At 37.4% G+C, this 16,889-nt stretch overlaps 1 pseudogene; it reads left to right on the forward strand.

Annotated features, from left to right (window-relative positions):
* Positions 1–1,549: 1,549 nt before the first annotated feature.
* LOC100067565 (eukaryotic translation initiation factor 3 subunit G pseudogene) lies at positions 1,550–16,744 on the forward strand (annotated as a pseudogene).
* Positions 16,745–16,889: the final 145 nt, after the last annotated feature.

The raw sequence follows: 16,889 nt of genomic DNA on the forward strand, positions 1-16,889 counted from the left end.
TATCTAAAATATGCAAAGAACTCTTAAAATTCACCAAGAAGAAAACAAATAACATGGGCAAAAATCTGAAGAGACACCTCACCAAAGACATACAGATAGCAAATAAGCATATGAAAAGATGTTCCACATGATACATTACTAGGGGTTTGTAAATTAAAACAACAATGAGATACCACTACGTACCTATTACAATGGCCAAATCCAAAACTCTGACAACACCAAATGCTGGCGAGGATGTGGACAACAGGGACTCTCATTCATTCTTGGTGGGAGGGAAAATGTACAGTCATTTTGGAAGACAGTTTGGCAGTTTCTTACAAAACTAAATATTCTTTTACCATATGAGCCAGCAATCACATTCCTTGGTATTTACCCAAATGAGTTGAAAACTAATGCCCACACCAAACCTGCACACAGATGTTCATAGCAGCTTTATTCATAATTGCCAAACTTAGCAGTAACCAAGATGTCCTTTAGTAGCTAAATAGATAAACTGTGGTATATTTAAACAATAGGATATTATTTCGTGCTAAAAAAAAAGAGCTATCTAGCCATGAAAAGACATCAAGGAAACTTAATGCATATTACTAAGTGAAAGAAGCCAATCTGAAAAGGCTGTATGATTCCAGCTTTGTGACATTCTGGAAAAGGCAAAACTATGAAAACATTAAAAGGATCAGTGGTTGACAGGGGTTGGGAGAAGAAGAGTTGACAGAAAGAAGACAGAGGATTTTTAAGGTGGGGAAACCATTCTGCATGATACTCTAATGACGGATGCATAACATTATACATTTGTCCAAACCCATAGAATGTACAACACCAAGACTGAACCCTAATGTAAACTATGGACTTTGGGTGATGATGTGTGTCAGCGTAGGTTCACAGACATAACAAATACGCCGCCCTGTAGGGGATGTTGATAGTGGGGGAGATTGTGTATGTGTGCTGTACAGGAGGTAAATGGGGACTCGCTGTACTTTCTGCTCCATATTCTGTGAACTTAAAGCTGCTCTAAAAAATAAAGGTTATCAATTAAAAAAAGATTTTCCATATTTCCACCCTTTTTTGCATAATTTAAGGCTGAGCTTGTCTTCTCTCCACCCCTTCTTACTTTCATAAGTTAGACTGGATCCGCTCGTCAGCACTCGTGCTCCCTGGCTCTCCGTGGGCACCCTCACAGTCACAGCGGGAAACCTCCCTCCACTTCCTGAGCACGTGGTTGTCTCTTAGAAATTTATAGAGTAGGCAAGGAAAAATAAAGTTTTCTGGAAACAGTGTGAAACTTCCCAGAGAAAGAAGGAATGTGGTTACTTGAGAAGACGGATTAAGAGAATCTTGATAAAATACAACAGTAGACAGAAAAAAGTATTGGAGGTGAGGGAAATGAGAGAAAATAAAGATTATGGCCCCAGAAGACTAGATTTTAATGTAATGTGTATTTAATGTGTATTTCTCAAAAGATATCTTTTTTTTAAGCCAAATGTCCTCTCAAAATAAGTCATTTTCCAGGAAGTCTTTCAAAGGTGATTTGGGTATAAAAAGTCGCAAAATGGCAAAGCACAGTCGAAATGTGATTGACACAAGAGCTGAAGATACACAGGTTAGTACATAAAAGTGCTCCCTACTTGTGTCCATTCTCACAGAGTTTTCAAAGATATAATCTAAGTCCTCTAATACAATTGGGCTTTTCAATTTCAAAATGTATATTTTACTCATTCTTCTTGTTTTCTCCACAATGTCTCATCTTCAACAACCTAATAATTACACGATTGCAATTAAAGTCTCCACCTAGCACAACCAGAAGGACTTGCAACTATGTTCTGGGGGCGGGGGGGGGGGGGGGGGGGGGGGGGGGGGCCGGGGGGGGGAGGGGGGCTTTGGGGAGAAGAAGAAGAAAGAACAAAGGGAAAGGAAGATTGGCAACAGATGTCAGCTCAGGTGACAATCTTTAAAAAAAAAAAAACTAAAAAAGAGCTCTTTACAGAAGTTCCTTTAAAAAAGAGTCTCCACCTCTGGAAGGATAAAAATCTTCCCAAACAAATTTAAAAAATAAATTGCCACGAGTGGTGGGCATTAACAATGTCTGTTTTAATAACTGATTTTGGAGAAATATTTGAAGTTAGGGTTCAGGAATGGAAAAGTGGCTAGAAGCTGTCAAACAGGAACTAATAAACAACTAAATGAGCTCTCTCCTAGCCTAAAGGTGTGTTGTGAAATGGGGGTGAGTGGAGCGGAGTATTACTGAAGTGCTTGAAGCATCCTGAATGCCTTCTCACTCCCATGAGAAAACGAAAGATTTAAAAAGGAAGGAGGGAAGGAAGGAAGGGAGGGAGGGAGGGAGGAAAGAAGGAAGGAAGGGCCTCACACTACCATAGTGAATATAGAACAACACTCTGACCTGATAGATTAGGAGCAATAGTTGGTCAGGTAATCTAAAAAGATGAGGTGAAAACAAATAATCATATAAAATATACATATGAACTGTGAAGACTCTCAGATTTTACAATCTCCTTACAAGCAAGCTAACATGTTAACAAAAAAGCTAACAGTTTCATCCATCACAAAACTTCTAAAAATTATGGGCAAAATATTTTGAAAATTTTTTAAATGCATTCCCGAGGCAGCTGGAAAGTGAGGGACATTTTAGAAGAAAAAAATGAAGCAAAAATATGAATCCAACCCTGAAGCTGGTGACAGTCCAGAGGCCTCCTACAATCCCTGGTGATGTCAGTCCTGCCCAGCTAGGAGGCGAGAAGTGTCAAGCAGATAGGGTGCTCAGGGACAATCAGAAGCCCCGCTGTCAGGTCTGGAGCGTGACACAAGCAGGTTACCAAGCGGAGGAGTAACAGCCCTCATTGTCAAGTGGAGTCTGGGGCACTACTGAGCCTAAGCCTGCAGGTGGATATTAAGCTTGAAGACTAGTGACCAACCTGGGCCTGCTGACTTAAGAACCACACACTTTCATTCTCCCATTTTCAATGATTTCTTAAAGGCATAGGTCATTTGATCTTATTGTAGGCATATAAAATAGCATGTGTTCTCAATATTCTGGAATAGTATTATTACTCTAAGTAGCACCTTATTTATTTGTAGATCAAAAGCCATCTATATCAAGTCTAAACAAAATATGTATAATTCAAAAGTCAGTTCTAGGGGCAAGACATTCTTTTTGTTTTTCCACCTATATTCTGAGAAGTTTAAACCATTTTATTTATAGCTGATTTATTTATTAATTACCAAAGGAAGAGATGGTAAAGGGCTTCACTTTGTTCTTCTTTCAGAATGGGAGGTTTGTATGTTTATTTCCATGAGTAAACTGCAGTTAAAAAAAAAAAGTGGGTTGCAACACTACAGGCAGGATATTACCCCTCTTTCTTTTTTTTTTTTTTTTGGCCTCAGATTGCACTGTTGTCATCCACGTGGAGACTCTCCCGAACACCTGCCCTCTCATCAGCCTCCCTTTGGAAAGAACAATGCCGGCGTTTCCGGGCTTGGAGCTTTGCCGGCTGACTTCTGCTGACACTGCTGTGTGACTGACAGACGGGGGACCCAGCCTCCTTCACGCAGCCAGGTGGCTAGGAGTCTCTCAAAATGCCTCTGCCAAACTTCTGGGTGCTTTGTACGTCGGCTGGATAAATGCTGACCCACCAGAGCAGATTCTTTGGTCACTACTCCACTCCCGAATAACTTTTGAAGTACAAGCTAATTAATTCATTTAGGAAGATCCATTACATTCGCTACTGTTGGCTATGTTACATAGTAATTGATAATAAGACGCTTTGGAAATCTTAATTAAATACTGTCACTTAATTTGTTGACACAGACTATTTCACTGTGATGTGAGGAAAATCAATGAAGTCGCCTCGACCTCAATATGGAGAGGACTTACTTTGTGGCTAGGCAGGCCCTAATACTTTGTGGCTAGGCAGGTTACAAGGTGCTAAAGAGGAATATTTATACAATGCAGGGTGTAACTTTTGAGAGGGCCATTTATTTGTTTTATTGCTACCTGAAGCATACAAGTTAAATATCACTGGCTGTTTGAACCACTGGGTAAGACAACAGTTCTGCTTGGGGAAAACAGATTTGTTTGCGTTATTACCCTGCACTGCAATCATTGAGGGCCATATGGAAATTCTTCCTAATTATGAATCAAATAGTTACAATTCTTTAAAACATTAAATACTGAAAATCATTTTTAAAGGCATGTTTTTTGGAGAAGTTAGTAAAGCCTGAAAAATCCTAATTGATTTATATTTTTTCAGGGATTTTTAAATTTTATTTTATTTTACTGAGAATTGGTATGTGTAGTGTGTTGAAAACACCTGAAAATTTATGCAGATCAAAATTACTGCCGAGAATAATCAATAATATTGCATGTGTGTGTGACAGAGAAAGAGGGAGAGAAAGGGGAAGAGAAAGCGACAGTAGAGCCACAGGCACGCGCATTAAGGTATTTTAAATTAGCTTGTCATTTTTAGATAGTAAGTGTTTTCTAAATAGAGCACATAATTTAAGATCAATAAATAAAAACCAAAAAGAAATCCTAAGTTTTATTTTGTGGCAATAAATCTATATTCTCAGAAATGGAATCCATTTACTCCAATACTAAATAAATAATCATGGGAATATATTGAATGATCAGTACAAAATTTTAGGAAAAAACTCTCTTCCTCTGACTCTTATCCCAAAACAGTCTCATATTCTGAGAGATGGTTGCAGAAAGCGTTTTACCAATTCTTTCCCTCAGCAGACTAATATATTCATGACTTTGCTTGAAACAATGAAAAGAAAAAGAAAAAAAAAACAGAGATATGGTCCCCAGAGGAACTGTTCGTTTTCTCTGGCAGCTCACCACTTCAAAGGATTGACGGGACATGAAGTCTGCCCCAAGAGTGACCTCAGAAAAGCCAAAGGAAAGCGAACCAATGCTGGGACCTATTTCTCTTACGTATCATGAAAATATTGCTACCTTGACATTTCTGAAGGTAACTCTAATAACAATAGCTTCATATTAAGTATTTTTCCTTTCGGAGCTAGTCATAAAATAAGGGGATTTTCAGTTTCATTATGTGAAAATGAAAATATTTGTCATAAGGATTTGTTACTGTGGTTAATGTTCCCCTTTGTCAAAGAACTCTTTCTCAATCACCTTAATTTGTTCTCTACCACCGAACTTTTTATTGTCCTGATAAGTTTATAATTTCTTCAGCCTTATTACTTCTTCAGTTGGAAAGATGAATGTGGCAGATGTAATAATAATGATGAAAATTAAAAAGTGAAGACAAAGATACAGACGATGAAGAAGATATTGTTTATTGAGTTTTGTTACGTGCTAGGCATTCTTTTGGGTGCCTTGCAAAACTCCATTCATTTAAGCTTCACAAGAATTCTGTAAGATAGATTTCATTTTTATTCACATTTTAGATATGATAAAACAGAGGAACAGAGATACTAGGTAATGTGCCCAAGGTCACACAGCAGTCTCCTAACTGTAGGCTTTCTAAGCTGGGCTCCATCAGCATGACTTAGGCCTGCTTCCTTCCTGTCCTTTATAGGTACACTTTGCCCCACTGTGTCTTCTTAGTATAGCTTCTGGAAAGTTCAAGTGTACATCTATTTCTTCCAAAAATTACTATACAGAATTGACATATAGTATATCATGCAGTCTGAAACCATACAACCTAACCTGGCATAAGTTTAAAGCTTTACACTCTTTTCTTTACTTACTAACCTTTCATGTCAGAACACCTTTCTTAAAATGGACTCAGGGTAAGGCCTTACCTTGTGTCAACTATCAAGATTCCCAATAAAGCCAAGTCTCGTCCGTCTCCCTCAGTTTGGGGCTAAACTTGTCAAAATCATCTGTTTAGCCTGTTTTTCTTGGCACCTCCTTATATGGTTTCTCCCTAGACTTTTATCAGTGGCCTTGAAATAAAACGTGGTCTACAAAACAGCAGCAGCAGCAACAGCATTACCCAGGGCTTCTTAGAAATGGAGACTCTTCAGTCCCACCCGAAACCTACAATTCCTATCCATGTCACATTTGAGAAGCAGTGTTTGAGAAGCACTACTCCAAAACATTGCCTGCCCTTCGATAAATGGACCTGTCTCTAATGCAGTGGTTTTCAAACTCTAGTGGACATTACAATCACTTGGAGATTAAAACACTGGTTTCTGGATCCCACTTATAGAGTGTATGATTCAATAGGGCTGGGGTAGGGGGACCAAATATTTATTTCTAACAAGTTCCCAGCTGCTGCTGCTGCTGCTGACTTGTGGACCACACTTGGAAAAACCACTGCTCTAATTCTTCCAGGATTCTCGCCTCTTCTGTATTCAAAACTTCTCTAGAAGTCTCTTATGAGTCTTTATATTTCTGTGGTATCAGTTGTAAGATCTCCTCTTTCATTTCTGATTTTATTTATTTGAGTCCTCTCTCTTTTTTTCTTGGTGAATCTAGCTAAAGTTTTGTCAATTTTGTTTATCTTTGAAAAGAACCAGCTCTTAGTTTCATTGATCTTCCCTATTGTCTTTTTAGTCTCTATTTCATTTATTTCTACTCTAGTTTTTATTTCCTTCATTCTACTAAATTTGGGCTTTGTTCTTCTTTTTCTAGTTCCTTGAGGTGTAAAGTTAGGTTGTTCATTTGAGATTTTTTTTTGTTGCTTGAGGTGGGCATTTATTGCTGTGAACTTCCCTCATAGAAAGTGCTTTTGTTGAATCCCGTAAGTTTAGGTATGTTATATTTCCATTTTTGTTTGTCTGAAGGTATTTTTCAATTTCTCTTTTGATTTCTTCTTTGACCCATTGGTTGTTCAGTAACATGTTGCTTAATCTCCACATATTTGTGAATTTTCCAGTTTTCTTTGTGTAATTGATTTCCAGTTTCGTACCATTGTGGTTGGAAAAGATGTGTTATCAATCCTCTTAAATTTATTAAGACATTCTGTGGCCTAATATATGATCTATCCTATAAAATATTACACTTGAGAGGAATGTGTGTTCTGTTGCTTTTGGATGGACTGTTCTGAATATGCCTGTTAAGTCCATCTAGTCTAATGTGTCATTTAAGGCTGATGTTTCCTTATTGATTTTCTGTTCAAGTGATCTATCTGTTAAAGCAAGTGGGGTATTAAAATCTCCTACTGTTATTATAGTGCTGTCTATTTCTCCCTGTAGGTCTGATAATACTTGCTTTATATATTAGGTGCTCCTAAGTTGGGTGCATAAATATTTACAAATGTTATCTCCTCTTGTTGGATTGACCCCTTGTCATTATGTAACACCTATCTTTGTCTCTTATTACCAAATTCAACAATACATTAAAAGGATCATGCACAATGATCAAGTGAGATTTATATCAGCAATGCAAGCAAGGTTCAACATCCACAACTTAGTCAATGTGATACACTACATTAACAAAATAAAGGATGAAAGTCACATGAACATCTCAATAGATGCAGAAAAAGCCTTTGAAAGAATTCAACATCATTTGTGATAAAAACTCTCAATAAAGTGAGTATAGAGAGAAATTACCTCAAAATAATAAAGGCCATATATGACAAGCCCACAGCTAACATCATATTCACTAATGAAAAGCTGAAAGCATTTCCTCCAAGACCAGAAACAGGACAAGGATAATCACTCTTGCCACTATTATTCAACATAGTGTTGGAAGTCCTAGCCAGAGAAATTAGGCAAGAAAAAGGGGGAAAATCATCCAAATTGGAAAGAATGAATTAAAACTGTCACCATTTGCAGATTACATGATATGATATATAGAAAACTCTAAAGACTTCATCAAAAAACTGTTAGAACTAATCAATGAATTCAGCAAAGTTGCAGGATATAAACTCAATACACAAAAATATATTGCATTTCTATGCACCAGTAACAAACTATCAGAAAAAGAAATAAAGAAAACAATCTCATTTATAATTGCATCAAAAAAAATAAAATACCTAGGAATAATTTTTTTTTGCTTAGTCCAATTCTCTAGTAAGACTTTTTTTGCAATAACATTGGTTTATAATATTATAAACATTTCAGGTGTACATCATTATATTTCAATTTCTGTGTAGATTACATCATGTTCACCACCCAAAGACTAATTACAATCCACACACATGTGCCTAATCACCCCTTTCACCCTCCTCTCTTCCCTCTTCCCATCTGGCAACCATCAATCCAATCTTTGTCTCTGTAGGTTTGTTTGTTGTTGTTTTTATCTTCTATATATGAGTGAGATGATACAGTATTTGACTTTCTCCCTCTGACTTATTTTGCTTAGCATAATACCCTCAAGTTCCATCCCTGTTGTCACAAATGGCCAGAGTTCATCCTCTTTTATGGCTGAGTAGTATTCCATTGTATACAAACACCACATCTTCCTTATCCATTCCTCCCTTGATGGACACCTAGGTTGCTACTACTTCTTGGCTGTTGTGAATAACACTGCAATGAACATAGGGGTGCATGTATCTTTATGCATTTGTGTTTTCACATTCTTTGGATAAATATCCAGCAGTGGAATAGCTAGATTGTATGGTGGATCTATTCTTAATTTTTTGAGGAATCTCCCTACTGTTTTCCATAGCGGCTGCACCAGTTTGCACTGCCACCAGCAGTGAACAAGCTTTCCCTTCTCTCCACACCCTCTCCAACACTTGTTGTTTCCTGTCTTGTTAATTAAAGCCATTCTGATGGGAGTGAGGTGATATCTCACTGTAGTTTTGATTTGTATTTCCCTGATAGTTAATGATCTTGAACATTTTTTCATGTGCCTGTTGGCCATCTGTATATCTTCTTTGGTGAAATGTCTGTTTAGATCTTTTGCTCATTTTTTAAATTGCATTGCTAGTTGTTTTCTTGTTGAGATGCATGAGTTCTTTATATACTTTGGATATTAACTCTTCATCAGATATATGATTTGCAAATATCTTCTCCCAATTGTTAAGTTGTCTTTTCATTTGTTGATGGTTTCCTTTGCTGTACAGAAGCTTTTTAGTTTGGTGTAGTCCTATTTGTTTATTTTTTCTATTATTCCCCTTGCCTGGCCAGACATGGTACTTGAAAATATGCTGCTAAGACCAATGTCATGGAGTGAACTACCTATGTTTTCTACTAGAAGTTTCATGGTTTCAGGTCTTACAGTCAAATCTTTAATCCATTTTGAGTTAATTTTGGTGCTTGATGTAAGATAATGGTCTATTGTATTCTTTTGCATGTGGCTTTCCAGTTTTCCCACCACAATTTATTAAGAAATTTTCCTTTGTCCATTGTATTTTCTTGGCTCCCTTGTTGAAAATTAGCTGTCCATAGACGTGTGGGTTTATTTCTGGGCTCTCGATCCTGTCCATTGATCTGTGTGTCTGTTTTTGTGCCCATACCACAGTATTTTGGTTACTAGAGCTTTGTAGTATATTTTGAAATCAGGGAGTGTGATAACTCCAGCTTTGTTCTTTTTTCGCAAGATTCCTTTGACTATTTGGGGTCTTTTGTTGTTCCAAATAAATTTTAGGATTCTTTATTCTATTTTTGTAAAAAATGTTGTTGGAACTTCGATAGAGATTGCATTAAATCTGTATATTTCTTTAGTAAGTATGGACATTTTAACTGTGTTAATTCTTCCAATCCAAGAGCACAGAATATCTTTCCATTTCTTTGTGTCTTCTTCAATTTCTTTCAACAATGTTTTGTAGTTTTCAGTGTACAGATATTTTATCTCTTTGGTTAAATTTATTCCAGGGCATTTTATTTTTTTGTTGCAATTGTAGATGGGATTGTACTATTAATTTCTCTTTCTGCTACTTCGTTGTTATTGTATATAAATGCAACTGATTTTTGTATGTTGATTTTGCATCCTGCAACTTTGCTGTATTCATTTATTATTTCTAAAAGTTTTTTGGTGGATTCTTTAGAGTTTTCTGTATATAAAATCATGTCATCTGCAAATAGTGACAGTTTGACTTCTTCCTTTCCAATTTGGATCCCTTTTATTTCTTTTACTTGCCTGATGGCACTGGCTAAGACTTCCAATACTATGTTAAATAAGAGTGGTGAAAGTGGGCATCCTTGTCTTAGAGGAACTGATTTCAGTTTTTCTCCATTGAGAATGATATTAGCTGTGGGTTTGTCATATATGGCCTTTACTATGTTGAGGTACTTTCCTTCTATACCCATTTTGTTCAGAGTTTTTGTCATAATTAGATGCTGTATCTTGTCAAATGCTTTCTCTGCATCCATTGAGATGATCATGTGATTTTTATTCTTCATTTCCTTAATGGGGTGTATCACATTGATCTATTTGCAGAGGCTGAACCATCCCTGCATCCGTGGAATAAATCCCATTTGGTCACGATGTATGATCTTTTTAATGCATTGTTGTATTTGATTTGCTAGTATTTTGTTGAGGATTTTTACATCAATGTTCATCAGTGACATGGGCCTGTCATTTGCTTTTTCTGTGTTGTCCTTGTCTGGTTTTGGTATCAGGCTAATGTTGGCCTTGTAGAATGAGTTAGGAAGCTTCCTCTCCTCTTCAATTCTTTGGAAGAGTTTGAGAAGGATGGACGTTAAGTCTTCTTTGAATGTTTGGTAGAATCCACCAGGGAAGCCATCTGGTCCTGGACTTTCATTTTGGGGGAGGTTTTTTATTGTGGTTTCGATCTCCTTACTTGTGATTGATCTATTCAAATTCTCTGTTTCTTCTTGATCCAGTTTTGAAAGGTTGTATAATTCTAAGAATTTATCCATTTCTTCTAGATTATCCAGTTTGTTTGTGTATAGCTTTTCATAGTATTCTCTTATAATCTTTTGTATTTCTGATATGCTCATTTTAATTTCTCCTCTTTCATTTCTGATTTTATTTATCTGAGCTTTCTCTCTTTTTTTCTTGGTGAGTCAATGCAATCCCTCCCAAAATTCCAATGACATTTTTCAAAGAAATAGAAGAAATAATCCTAAAATTTGTATGGAACCACAAAAAACACTGATTGTGTCAAAGCAATCTTGTAAAAGAAAAACGAAGCTGGAGGCATCACACTCCTTGAATTCAAACTATATTACAAAGCTATGGTAATTAAAGCAGTATGTTATTGGTATAAAAACAGAAACACAGAAGGGCTGGCCCAATGGCCAAGTGCTTAGGTTTGTGTGCTCCATTTTGGCGGAGCAGGATTTCACCACTTTGGATCCTGGGCACGGACATGGCACAGAAACACAGAACAATGGAACAGAATAGAGAACCTGGAAATAGATTCATGCATATACAGTCAATTAATTTATGACAAAGGAGCCAAGAATATACCATCAGGAAAGGATAGTCTCTTCAATAAATGGTGTTGGGAAAACAGGACAGCCACATGCAAAAGAATGAAACAACCACTGTCTTACACCATACAGAAAAATTGACTCAAAATGGGTTAAAGACCTGAATATAAGACCTGTAACCACAAATCTCCTAGAAGGGAACATAGGCAGTAAGCTCCTTGACGTAGGTCTTAGTGATGATTTTTTGAATCTGACACAAAAAGCAGAGATACATAAGTGGTACTATATCATGTTAAAATGCTTCTGCACTGCTAAAGAAACCATCAACAAAATGAAACAAAACCCACTGAATAGGAGAAAATATTAGCAAATTGTATATCTGATAAGGGATTAATTATTCAAGATTTATAAAGAACTCATGCAACTCAATAGCAAAAAAAAAAAAATCCCATTAAAAAGTGGGCAGAAGATCTGAATAGACATTTTTCCAAAGAAGACATACAGATGGCTCAAAGGTACATGAAAAGGTGCTCAACATCACTAACCATCAGGGAAATGCAAATCAAAAGCACAATGAGGTATCACCTCACACCTGTTAGGATGGCTATTATCAAAAAGACAAGAAATAACCAGTGTTGGCAAGGATGTGGAGAAAAGAGAACCTTTGTGCACTGTTAGTGGGAATGGAAAGTGGTGCAGCCACTATGAAAAACAGTATAGAGGTTCCCCAAAAAACTAAAAATAGAACTACCATATGATCCACAATTCTATTTCTGGGTATTTATCCAAAGAAAATGAAAACATCAACTCAAAAAGATACATGCACCCTGAAGTCCATTGCCTTGTTATTTACAATAGCCAAGGTATGCTAACAACCTAAGTGCCCAACAATGGATGAATGGATAAAAAAATTGTCCATTTTTTTAAATCACACCACAATGGAATATTATTCAGCCATCAAAAAGAATGAAATCTTGCCATTTGCGACAACCTGGATGGACCCTGAAGACATTATGCTAAGTGAAATAAGTCCAACAGAGAACAACAAATATCATATGATCTGTCTTATATGTGAAATCTAAAAAAAATACATAAACTCCTAGATACAGAGAACAGGTTGGAGGTTCCCAGGGATGGGGGATAGTGGAGAAATGGGTAAAGGGGGCCAAAAGGAAAAAAAAAGGCACCACTGAGCACTGAGTTGGGCCAGCCCTAGTGGCCAGGTGGTTAAGTTTGGTGCACTCCACTTCAGTGGCCCAGGTTCAGTTCCCAGCTCATACCTACACTGCTCTGTTAGCAGCAACGCTGTGCTGGTGCCCCACATACTTAAAAATAGAGGAAGATTGGCATGGATGTTAGCTCAGGGAAAATCTTCCTCAGCAAAAAAAAAGAAAAAAAAAAAACCAGCAATGCTAGGGATAGTTTGACTGATTTAGCACTACATTATCACAACTAAACTGTGCTTTTCATAGTAGGTGAGCAAACAATATTTGCTAAAAGAATTAGCTAGTCAACTTTTGGTTTAAAAAAACAACAACAAAAAGCCTTTCTATTAAACTTTATAATAAACACGAGGAGTGGGAATTGAAGGCTGCAAAAATAAACTATAAAACTTATTTGTTTCAAAAATAAAATTTATAATGAAAAAAAAAATCAAGCAGTGTAGATGAATCTGAGAATATTGTTGAAGTGCAGTGGAAAGCCCAGGCCATTAAGAGACTTGAAGGAATCTGGGAATTTACCTTCCTGTGTCTTCTGACAGAATTAGTCAGTTAGTTTACAGAGGTTGCAGCAGGTCAAGAAAGAAGCAAGCGCCCTTGGAGGAACGCAGCCCTTTTCTGCCTAAAGGCACGCTGCCCGGGTCCAGCACGCCTCCAAAACACTGAAGAGAGGGAAGTCTGCATTTTGAAGATCAGTTCTGGGGGAACTGACTTGTGTGAAAAGTTGCCTGTCACACTCGTCTTTTTATCCTTCCTGCTGAATACTTCACTTTAGGTCTTCAAAGACTTCTGTAAAGAAAGACTTTCTAGAATAAAAAGACATTGTATTAAAGTTGAGGGGAAACAAAACTTCTCGGGAAGTTGTGAAATGAAACATTAATGAAATTCAATACTCTTAAATGTGATACACAACAAATAAGCAAACTCTTAGCAAACTAGGAATAGAAGGAAATTTCCATAACTTAATAAAAATATCTACCAAATTTTGCTCCATACATAATATTGAATAATGAAAACTTAGAATTTTTTTTAAAGTCAGGGACAAGGACACGTGCTTTCAGTTATTATTTTTACATCTTTTTCCAAAAGTTCTAGCCAATATAGTATAAAAAGGTTAAAAACTAAGACATACAGACTAAAAAGGAGAAACTACAACTGTTCTACTTCTCAGATATTATGCATTATACATTTTTTCACAAAGCATGCCAAAAAATTACTGAAATAACGAGAAAGTTTAGCAGCGTTGTTTGATATAAGATCAAGATAAAAATTTAACTGCAAGTGTCTAATAGTGCTAGAGTTGCTTGTATTGGACTGACCCTTTTTCTTATAACAATGATAGATTCTGTGAAAAAAAATATTTTTAAAAACCTATCTTTTGAAGAGAGATGAAAAAGAGAAAAATTTGTAGCGACCTCAAGTTTTGAAAGAAGGAACCTGCCCGGGCCAGCTCAGCAGTGATCAGGTTTTTGCCTGAGGGAGGGAACTCCCACTACTCCCCGTGCAGCAGCCAGAACTACAGAGAGCAGCCCTTTCGCTGCTCCCCGCTGTCTCTCCCTGAAGGACCTGGCGTTCCTCAGATTTCCGGCTACTGGGCTGCCCTCAATCTCAGCTCTACGGTGGGTGTGAGGGGAGTCATGACTCTGTAGTTTACCTGCCTTTTCTCTTGTCAAGGTGGAAGCATGGCTCTTCCCAGCCTCTACAGCCTAGTGGAAGCAGAGCTGCCCCGCGGCCCCTTGAGCAAAGTCGCGCCCCAGTGCAAGCAGGGCGATTCACAGCCCAGCTCCAGCCTGGGGCTGGATTTCAGGTGGTAGCCGAAAGATTGCCCACAAATATTTTCTTTTTAAAGTTATTTTGCTGTATGAATATATCAGATTTCACCCATTCTATGCCTAGCAGACATTTGAGTTGTTTCCATTGACTAAAACAAAATGAGGCTGTCAAGAACATTTTTTAAAAGGTCTTTTAATGCATTCTACTGAGTATTAACCCAGATGTGAAACTGCTGCTCTTCAAGAATATGTACATTCAAGTTTTGTAGATAATGCTAAATGTTTTTCCAGAGTCCTTCTACCAGCCCTTTCTCCCCTTTCTCAACCGTGTGTGACAGAGCCTCTCACTTCACATCCTCTCCATTACAAGGCTTTATGAGACTTTATCATTTTAAACCATTCTGCTACCCATAGAGGAATCTCATATTTACAATTTGAATTTCCCTGGTGATTAGCGTGGTGGAGACCTTTGTCATATGTGCATGGGCCATTTGGTTACTCTAAATTTGTAAAATGCCAGTTGACATCTCTCACCCATTTTTCTATTGGTTTATGTATATTTTTCTTACTAGTCATAATCGTAGCAAATACCGTCTCCACTCTTTGTGTTACTCTCTCAATAGAATCTTTTGACGAACAGCATTTTAATGTAGTGCTACTTGTCAATATTTTTTGTGTCCTGTTTTAAAAGATATTTCTCTACACTCGAAGTCCTCAAGAGATTTTCCTATGTTTTCCTAGAAGTTTACTGGTGTTGCTTTCACATTAATATCTGTAGACTATGTGGAATTAACTTTTGTATCCAGTGTGAGGTAGGTGTCAAAGTTCTTTTTATCCCCATATTCATACTCAGTTGATCCATTACTATTTATTAAAAAGACATCTTTTCTTCATGTCTCTTTAGCGACACTTTTGTCATACATTGTGTTCACAGATGTAAAGGTCATTTATGGGCTCCTTCATCTGTTCAAGTTGATTATTTGACTTTTCTTGAACCAATACCTCACTGTCTAAATTACTATGGCTTTACAAGTCTCGATATCCATGAAAATAAATCCTCCTGCTTTGTTCTTCCCTTCAAGAATGTCTTGGTGATTTTCAGCCCTTTGCATTTCTGTGTAAATTGTAGACTCAACTTCTTAAATTACATTTTAAATTATCTTCTGTTTTGTTAATTGGATGATTTTTTTGATTGAGATATAATTGATGTATAACAACATTATATTAGGTTCAGGTGTACAACATAATGATCAATATATGTATATATTGCAAAATGATCATCACAGTAAGTCTAATTAACATCCATCACCACACATAGTTATGCATTGTCCACAGCTTCAGAATTGAGATCTAGAAGAGCTCAAAGGCCATTTCAAGGAGGAAGAACTGGAAGAAGTTTGGGAACTCAAAGTTTGACCAATGTGGCCACCAGCACAGTCAGTGGTGATGTGCCCGTGACTGTTCATCAAAGAGGATTTGAACTGCCAGGAGGACCCGATGAACAAGCTCAAGGGCCAGAAGGTTGAGTTCTGCCGCATCTGCAAGGCAACAACTGGAGGACTCGTTGCCCCACACAAGGATACACTGTGGCCCGTGCAAAAGGAGCTGGCCGAGAAGGTGGGACTGTCCACTGGCAAGAAGGCAAAGTTGCCCAAACAGTTGGACCCTATGTATACAGCCCAAAACAAGACAGGGAAGTATGTGCCATGAGCCTGCGGGTCAGGGCCAGCCACTGTGGGAAGTCCACACAGCCCAATCACACAGTTGATGACAATGCCATCATCTTCGTTTCCACCCTGTCAGAGGACACTCATGATACTGACCTGCAGGAGCTCTTCCAGTCCTTTGGCTCCATCTTATGCATCTACCTGGCAAAGGACAAGACCACTGGCCAGTCCAAGGGCTTTGCCGTCATCAGATTTCACAGCTATGAGGACACCTCAAGTGCCCTTGCTGACATGTCCAGCTGTGGCTGTGACCACCTCATCCTCAGTGTCAAGTGGGTCAAGCCCTCAACCAACTAAGCCAGTTGTCACTGCTGCTGCCTGCTCAGCTCCTGGTCCATGACCCTAATGCAACAGAAGGTGGCCTCTGGGAGCAGAGCAATAAAATGGCTCAAATCGCAAAAAAAGAAAAGAAAAATTGGCTGATTTTAAGAGTGTTTTCCCTTGAGTTTTGAGAAGATTACTATGATGTTTCTACATGTGATAGAATACTTTGTATTTATCCAGCTTTGTGTCTGTCGTGCTTCTTAAATAGCTATAGATTTTTCATCAATTTTGCTAATTTTTCAGCTATTGTCTCTTCAAATATTGATTCTCTCCCAATTTTCTCTCTTCTCCTTTTGCACCATCAATTACACATATGTTATTACTTTTCACCAAGTATCCATATGTCTCTTTTCTGTGTTTTTCCACATTTTTTCTCTTGCTGCTTCAGTTCACTAATCCTCCTTTCATCTGTACTAATCAGCTTTTAACTCCTCTAAGTTCTAAAATATAATTATTGTATATTTCACTTACAAAATTTCCTTTATACTTCTTTTTATGAATTTTAATTTTCTGGTAAAATTCTTCAACTTTCTTAAATATCTCAATCACACATTTTAAAGCCCCTGTCTGAA

This window comes from Equus caballus, chromosome 3 (genome assembly GCF_041296265.1).
Source record: "Equus caballus isolate H_3958 breed thoroughbred chromosome 3, TB-T2T, whole genome shotgun sequence".
Classification (NCBI taxonomy): Eukaryota; Metazoa; Chordata; class Mammalia; order Perissodactyla; family Equidae; genus Equus; species Equus caballus.